The sequence below is a fragment of the Crocuta crocuta genome, unplaced genomic scaffold (genome assembly GCF_008692635.1).
Source record: "Crocuta crocuta isolate KB4526 unplaced genomic scaffold, BGI_CrCroc_1.0 scaffold123, whole genome shotgun sequence".
Taxonomy (NCBI): domain Eukaryota; kingdom Metazoa; phylum Chordata; class Mammalia; order Carnivora; family Hyaenidae; genus Crocuta; species Crocuta crocuta.
Genome location: NW_027528865.1, coordinates 11,721 through 19,064, shown reverse-complemented (window position 1 = coordinate 19,064; position 7,344 = coordinate 11,721). Strand labels below are relative to the sequence as shown.

The following is a 7,344-nucleotide window of genomic DNA, read 5'->3' as shown; positions in this document are numbered from 1 at the left end:
GTAACACAGCGGTAGCTTTTCTGCAAAATAATGTTGTCTTAGTTTTCCCTCCACCACGCACGGGCACACAGCCAAGCTCTTTTCCATGTTTAAAACTACCCAGGGTTAACGTTCTAGAAGTTGACCTGGGTGGAGGTCTCGCAGACGTACAGGTGTGTAAGCATCGCTGAGGGTTCGCCCAGGTGTCCTGCACCCTTCGTAAGTTAGACTTCAGCAAAAAAATGGAATAAAGTCCCCTATTTTTTTCTCTCTTACAACAACCATTTTCTGTCTCCTTATTTTATTGCATACCTAATATTTCAAGTCGTTAAAGGAATTTGTAAAGTTCACCCAGAATCCCCTACTGTAATAAAAGTGTTTGTTTTCAATATCTGCTTTCATTTGGGGCAGAGAGTTGTAATTGGGAAGTATATGCTATTTTGTATTCTGTTTTTGTTCCCCGTGTAATATTATATCCAATACTTTTCTGGCTTTCGTGATCCTCATAATTTTCCATTTTAATGGCTGCAGACTCTTCCCCTGAATGATTACAACACTGTTTGCTCAGCCACGCCTCTTCTGTTGGGCATTTAGGGGACTGCAGATTATTCATTAAAACAATTACCTTCCTGTAAACATTTATGCATGCATTCGTCCCTCCATCCAGTTGGCAGAATATTAATTTGAGCCCCCCCTGCTCTATGCAGAGGATGCAAATAGGAAATGCAAATGTGAGGTCTCTTTGAGGAGCACTGAGTGCATCACGCCGCCAGAACTGCTCATTGTAGCGTGTTTGTGTCTGTTGACACATGACCACCACCCGACAAGCTTGTCTCTGGACTCAGGTCCAGGTGGACACCGAATGGCTAACCGGGCTTGCCTTATTCGCCCCAGTGTGGCCAGCACCTAGGTCAGCGCCCCATGACTATTGGATTCTCCTGGTTGAGTGAAAGAATGCATGCATTATTCCAAGGCACTTGTGAAATAGGGATCATTGTCCCCATGTTACAGATAAGGAAACAAAGGTGCCAAGTGCCATGGAAATCTCAATTTACACACACACCATTGCATTTAACCCTCATACAACCCTCTGAGATACGTATGATAATCTCATCTTTGCAAATGAGGAAACTGAGGAGGAGAAAGTAAACAACGTTCCCAGAATCACTCAGCTTGGAAATATTAGAATCCACATTTAAACCTAAAATTCCCAATTCAACATTCCATATCCTCTTCGTGAACTGTGGTTTTTTTCTCAGAGGTAAGATTATAGGGTAAAAAGGTAGAAACATTTTTTTTATCCTGTTTTTCATATTGCAAATATATTCCTTTTATTTCTGCTTGAAAGAAAATTATTACATGTAACATACACAGTTACCAGGGTAACGACAGCGGTACTAGCAATAGGCATTATCTTTTTTTAAGATTTTATTTTATTTTTATTTTTTAAGATTTTATTTTATTTTTATTTTTTAAGATTTTATTTTTTTAAGTAATCTGTACACCCAACCTGGGCCTGGAACTCACAACCCCAAGATCCAGAGTAGCACGCTCCACTTACCGTGACAGCCAGACCCCCCAAAGATTTTATTTTTGAGTAATCTGTACACCCAACGTGAGGCTGGAACTCACAACCCCGAGATCAAGAGTCGCACACTGTACCAACTAAGCCAGCCATGCATCCCAATCTTTTAAAACATTTTGCTGGGATGCCTGCATGGGTCAGTCAGTTAACGCTCGGGCTTTTGGTTTTGGCTCAGGTCATGACCTCAAGGTTTGTGGGTTTGAGCCCTGCATCAGGTTCTGTGCTGATGGTGCAGAGCCTGCTTCAGATTCTCAGTACCCCATTCTCTCTACCCCTGCCCCCCACGCACTCGCTATCTCCCTCTCAAAATAAATAAACTTAACAAAAAGCATTTTTGCCAATGCAAACTGTTTTAACAGCTCCTATACCTATCTTACCTAGCATTTCTTTAATTCATGTGAAAGACCAACACTTTTTCCTATGTTTGTTTAATCTCCACACCTGTGTATATTGTCCACTTATGAACTTGGTCTCTTTGGTTTGTTTTATTTTTTACTTTTTTATGTTTATTTATTTTGAGAGAGAGACAGACAGAGCACAAGCAGGGGAAGGGCAGAGAGAGAGGGAGACACAGAATCCGAAGCAGGATCCAGGCTCTGAACTGTCAGCACAGAGCCCGACGCGGGGTTCAAACTCAAGAACTATGAGACCATGACCTGAGCTGAAGTCGGACACTTCACAGACTGAGCCACCCAGGTGCCCCTGAATTTTGTTTCTTTGTTTATTGGACTCTCCATTTTATTGGTATATTTAAGTGATTTCTTTAAATATTAACCCTTTGTTATATTTGACTCCCACATTTTCCCCCAGATAATTGTTTCCTTTTTTATCTTGTTCATTTTCATTTTACAAAACGGGTATACTATCCAATAGTCAAATGTTCAGTTTCCTGTGTTGCTCAGTCCTTAGAAAGTTGTATCCCTCTTCTAAGCATCTAGTTAGAAGCGGAACCTCAGGGCGCCTGGGTGACTCAGTCAGTTAAGCGTCTGACTTCGGCTCAGGTCCTGATCCCACAGTTAGTGAGCTCGTCTGCATTGGGCTCGCTGCTGTCAGCACAGAACCCGCTCTGGATCCTCTGTCACCCTCCTCTGCCCCTCCCCCACTCTCTCTCAAAAATAAGGAAACATTTTTTAAAAAGGAAAAAAATAAAAAGAACCAAAACCTTGTTTAATGTGCTAATCCATCTAGAGTTCAACATAGGATGGAATATGGATCTAAAGTATATTTTTTCCCAATTTCCTAATTTAAGACAGAGCTACATTAAGTTCACACTCATCTGTACAGTGACACCTGGTGGGAATGGCCAACATACGTTCTCACGCACATCCCACACTCTTGCTTATATTTCGGAGATCATCTAAATTGTTACCCAATACTTTATATTAAATTGTTCAGTATTCGTCACATTTTTGTGACACTTTCTCGTATAGCTAACATTTACATATCTGTGGATTTATTTCCAGCTTTTTCTTTTTCCTATCCTATTGATTTATTTTTCTACCCTACTTGGGTAACCTTTCAATTATTGTAGTTTTATAATATAACTTTTTATCTGGCATGGTAGAATGAAATATTGTGGCATCTTATACAATGTGGAGGAGCTTAGACAATTTGGGAGATAGAGAAAATTTTAAGGGAAATACACTTACTTTTGTAAAATTTACAGAAACTATGAGAACTTAACCCTCATTAGCTTCATGGTATATCCCCCTCTGGCAGCTGGGCCCATTTCCACTTATTTAAATTGTTTTATATTTTTATGGTCTTTTTATCCTCATGAATTTTATAATTATTTTCTTCAGTGGTTTCCATTTGTTTGTTCTGCTTACCATTATCTAGGAATTTTTATTCAACTTGGGGAGAATTATCATCGTTGGAAAATTTCTTCTCTTCTAGAACACGGCATTGGTCCACATCCCATTGTCTCTACTTTCCAGGAAATTGTTCACTGTTTTTCATAGTCTGCTTTCCCAAGTAATAAATGTATAATTTTCTTGTTGTAATTTCTTTCTTGTTATAATTAATGAGATGTTAATTCTGGAACATTAAAAATACTATTGATTTTATTTTTTTTAATGTTTTTTATTTATTCCTGAAAGAGAGAGAGATAGAGTGAGCAGGGGAGGGTCAGAGAGAGAGGGAGACACAGAATCAGAAGCAGCTCCAGGCTCTGAGCTGTCAGCGCAGAGCCCAACGCGGGGCTCGAACCCAGGAACCGTGAGATCATGACTTGAGCTGAAGTTGGACGCTCAACCCACTGAGCCACCCAGACATCCCTAGAATACTACTGATTTTAGACATTTCTTATATCTGACAACATTTCCCAGCTATATTTATACTTTCTATCACCTGAAATCAAAAATTTTGTCTCTATGGGCCCAAAATGTATTCTTCTTATGTCTTCATTTTGGTTCTTAATTTATTAAACAGACATTTCAAAATTGTTAAATTAAGGCAGCACCTTAATTTTATTCTGCTTTTAAATAAATGGCTCTAGGGTTGTCCATTGACTAAGTTGTTGTCTCTTAAAATTATTTAAAAAAATAATTTCATAACATGTTAAGAAAATATACTTTTAAGAGTGCCTGGCTGGCTCAATTGGTAGAGCATGTGACTCCTGATCTCAGGGTTGTGAGTTCAAGCCCCATGTTGGGTATAGAGATTACTTAAAAATAAAATCTTAAAAAAAAGAAAGAAAAAAATATATAGTTTTAATCCTCTTGAAAAATGTGTACTTGGAATATGTGTTGAATTTTTTAATTGCTTTTTAGCATCTATGGAAATGCCTACATATGTGGATTTTTATTTAATTTGCTGGTGTCTTATAAGACTTTGTAATTGAACCATCCTTGCATTTCAGGGATACATTTAACTTTATATTGCAATGCCCAATTTACAGGTTTTATTTAAGATTTTCCCGTCTATATTCATGACATTTACTAGTTGCTTGGGGTGTTTATACTTATCAGAAGAGTATTCTCTGCAAGAATACTCTTTGTAATAGTATTATCTATTTCTTAAAATATTTTTTAAAATTCACTCAGAATTCAGAGTTTTTTCTTTAAATTGTAACAGTTTTTATTACTTTCTGGTTTCCCCCTCTTTCTTATCAATCTATGAAGATTTTCTTTGTCTTGTATCAACTTTAGGAATTTTTATTTTGAATGAAATTACCCATATCTTTTATAATTACAAGTATAATAGAATACTTATAGATAGTTATTTCTTTCAGTTATTTTGCTACATTTCTGTTTTTGTTCTAATTTCTCTTCTTATGTGTTTTTTAGTTTCTCCCTATCAGGCTTATCAGAACCTTGCCCATTTTAATACTATTTAAATAATCATCTCTTGCTTTTACTGACTTTATTTTTTTACTTTCTAATTTATAACTTTATCTTTTTATTTCTTTTATTCTGTCTTTTATTCTCTGATATATTAAGTTGAATAATTTATTTATTTTCTTTTTAATTTTAACAATAAAACATTTAAAGCTTTCATTGAAATTTTCTCTAACCATTGATTTTGATATGTAGTATATTATTATTATTATTTTCTAAACTGTTATTGAGTTCTTGACTGACCCATTGTCCCAGTTGCTCTTCAGGAGGTTATTTCCAAATATCAGAATAACTTACAATTTTGTTTGTTTGTTCTTAAGATTTTTTATTTCAATTTTAAATTGTATTTTGGTTAGAATGTAGCCTCTATACCCTCTGGTGAAATTTATTCACTCAATTTTGTATAAACTAGCAAGTGATAAGATTGATAAGTGTTCTTCAAGTAATTCTAAAGACATCCTACCTCATGTGTAGACTACAGAATTTTGTCTACTTTACTAGTTCTGGTTTTGATTATAAGGAACTTAATGTTCCCCTGTAACTGAATTTTTGCTAGTTTCTACAGGAAGTTCTTACATTCTTTTTGTGTTTTGCTGCTATGTTATTAGGTGCATATAAATTGAAAAGTATTATTTCTTGGTATATACTTAAGTGTTTATCTTTGTATAACTAGCCATTATTTCACTTAATATGTTTTATCATGAATTATTTGATATTGTTATTGCAAGCTTTGTTTTCCTATATTTATTACCACTGCCATATCTTTATGAAAGCTTTTTATCTTAGGTTGTCTGTATGGCTTTTTATAAGTATGTCATTTGTAAGCATCACATTGTTGAAATATCTTTTAGAATCCCTTTTGAGCATCTTTGCCTTTAGAGGAATTTCCACATGGTGTTTTTCCTCTTATTTTAGTTTTTCTTTTTTTCTTCTATAAAATTTTTTAAACTTTTGGCTGAATTTGATTCACTTGAATGATCATTTCCATACCTAATTTTTTCCTTTCTTCTAAGCCACTTTATTAGCATTTTAAAAGAATTAAAGGGGAAGGCATCCCTGGTCCCCCATATATCAACATTCCAAAAGAGCAGAGCATTATCTAGTGAAATGTAAGCATCTTCAAGTTTCCAAACTCCCCACCACCACAAATAGCTCTCTTTTTCCACCTGGGTTGTGTTTTCTTGAGTTCCATACCTGTTCATTTGTCTTCCATCAGAAGCTGATTTCTATTTCTTATGTTCTGATATCAAGACTAATTATTCTGGTAGAGTATTTTTAGCTACCATCTTCTTATTTTAAATTTACCATTCAAGTTCCTTTTTGTCCCCAAAAATGCCATATATAAAATCATTTCATCTTCCCCTCAGTTCTTCTGCACAACTCCACAGTTTTCTGGGGTTTTTTTTTTGAAGTTTCAATGAACCATAGCAATTTATTAATTCTGTTTCTGAAGAACTTTGAGGGGGAAAAAATGTTCCAAAACCCAAATCCTTCTTATTAACGAACACTTTATAAAATATCCTTTCTCTAAAGGTCACTATTATTCTTGCTCCAATTATAGTATTAGTGTTCACATAAATCATCAAATTATCACCTCCATTTTTTCTAGTCCTCTCTCACCTATTCGGATGGAAAATTTGTCCCGAGTAAATGATAAGCACAATTTAAGCCCTCTTCCATTTACCACCAATTTCTTTTAAAATGTCCCATTTACTTTTAACACCTGTAACAAGTATCAATATTAGAGTAACTCTTTTTAAAACCAGTTTTATAACTGGTAGTTTTGAGGCATTACTTCTCCCCTAGTAGTGTGTATGCTAATGAGAAATGAAAAATTGTGGGGGATAGAGAGCAAGGAGAAGGGCACAAAGGAGGTAAATAGTCACCAGGATGAAGAACCGTAAGATTAATAAAGAAGCATTATTCTTTATTAGTATTGGAATTTCCAGCATCGGTGCACCCCCTACTGACTGAAGTCTGTTTTAAAATATCATTTTACGAATGTCATAAAAAATGAATCAATCAAGTTACTCGGGAAGAATCTTTATTCCTTTTCTTCCTAAGAAACCCTGGTGGATCTTCACTGGCGATAGAGTAACACCAGAACACAATAACATGTAGCTCAAAGCCACTCAACGTCTGAAAGAAATCTATTTATTTATTAACTTACAGACATTTATTCAGCACCACCTAGGAACTTGGGAGGATATATAAATGACCAACACAGAACCTCTGCATCTTAAATTCTCCTGAGGGAGATAGACAACTACATAGGAGCTGCTGAGATCCCCTCCACGCCCCACATCAGCCATGTCAAAGCGCACTGCCATCTCCAAACTGGCCACACAGTGAATTTTCACACTCCCCTGACATCACTCACGCTCTTCTTTCTCCCTGGAACTTCCTCCTACCTCCTCCTTCCTCTTAAAAGACTACTTTTTT

General features: G+C 35.8%; 1 non-coding gene across 1 annotated transcript; it reads left to right on the top strand.

Moving 5' to 3' along the window:
• Nucleotides 1–4,147: 4,147 nt before the first annotated feature.
• Nucleotides 4,148–4,220, top strand: TRNAR-CCU (transfer RNA arginine (anticodon CCU)). Its single transcript has one exon. It is a non-coding gene; the product is annotated as a tRNA-Arg (tRNA).
• Nucleotides 4,221–7,344: the final 3,124 nt, after the last annotated feature.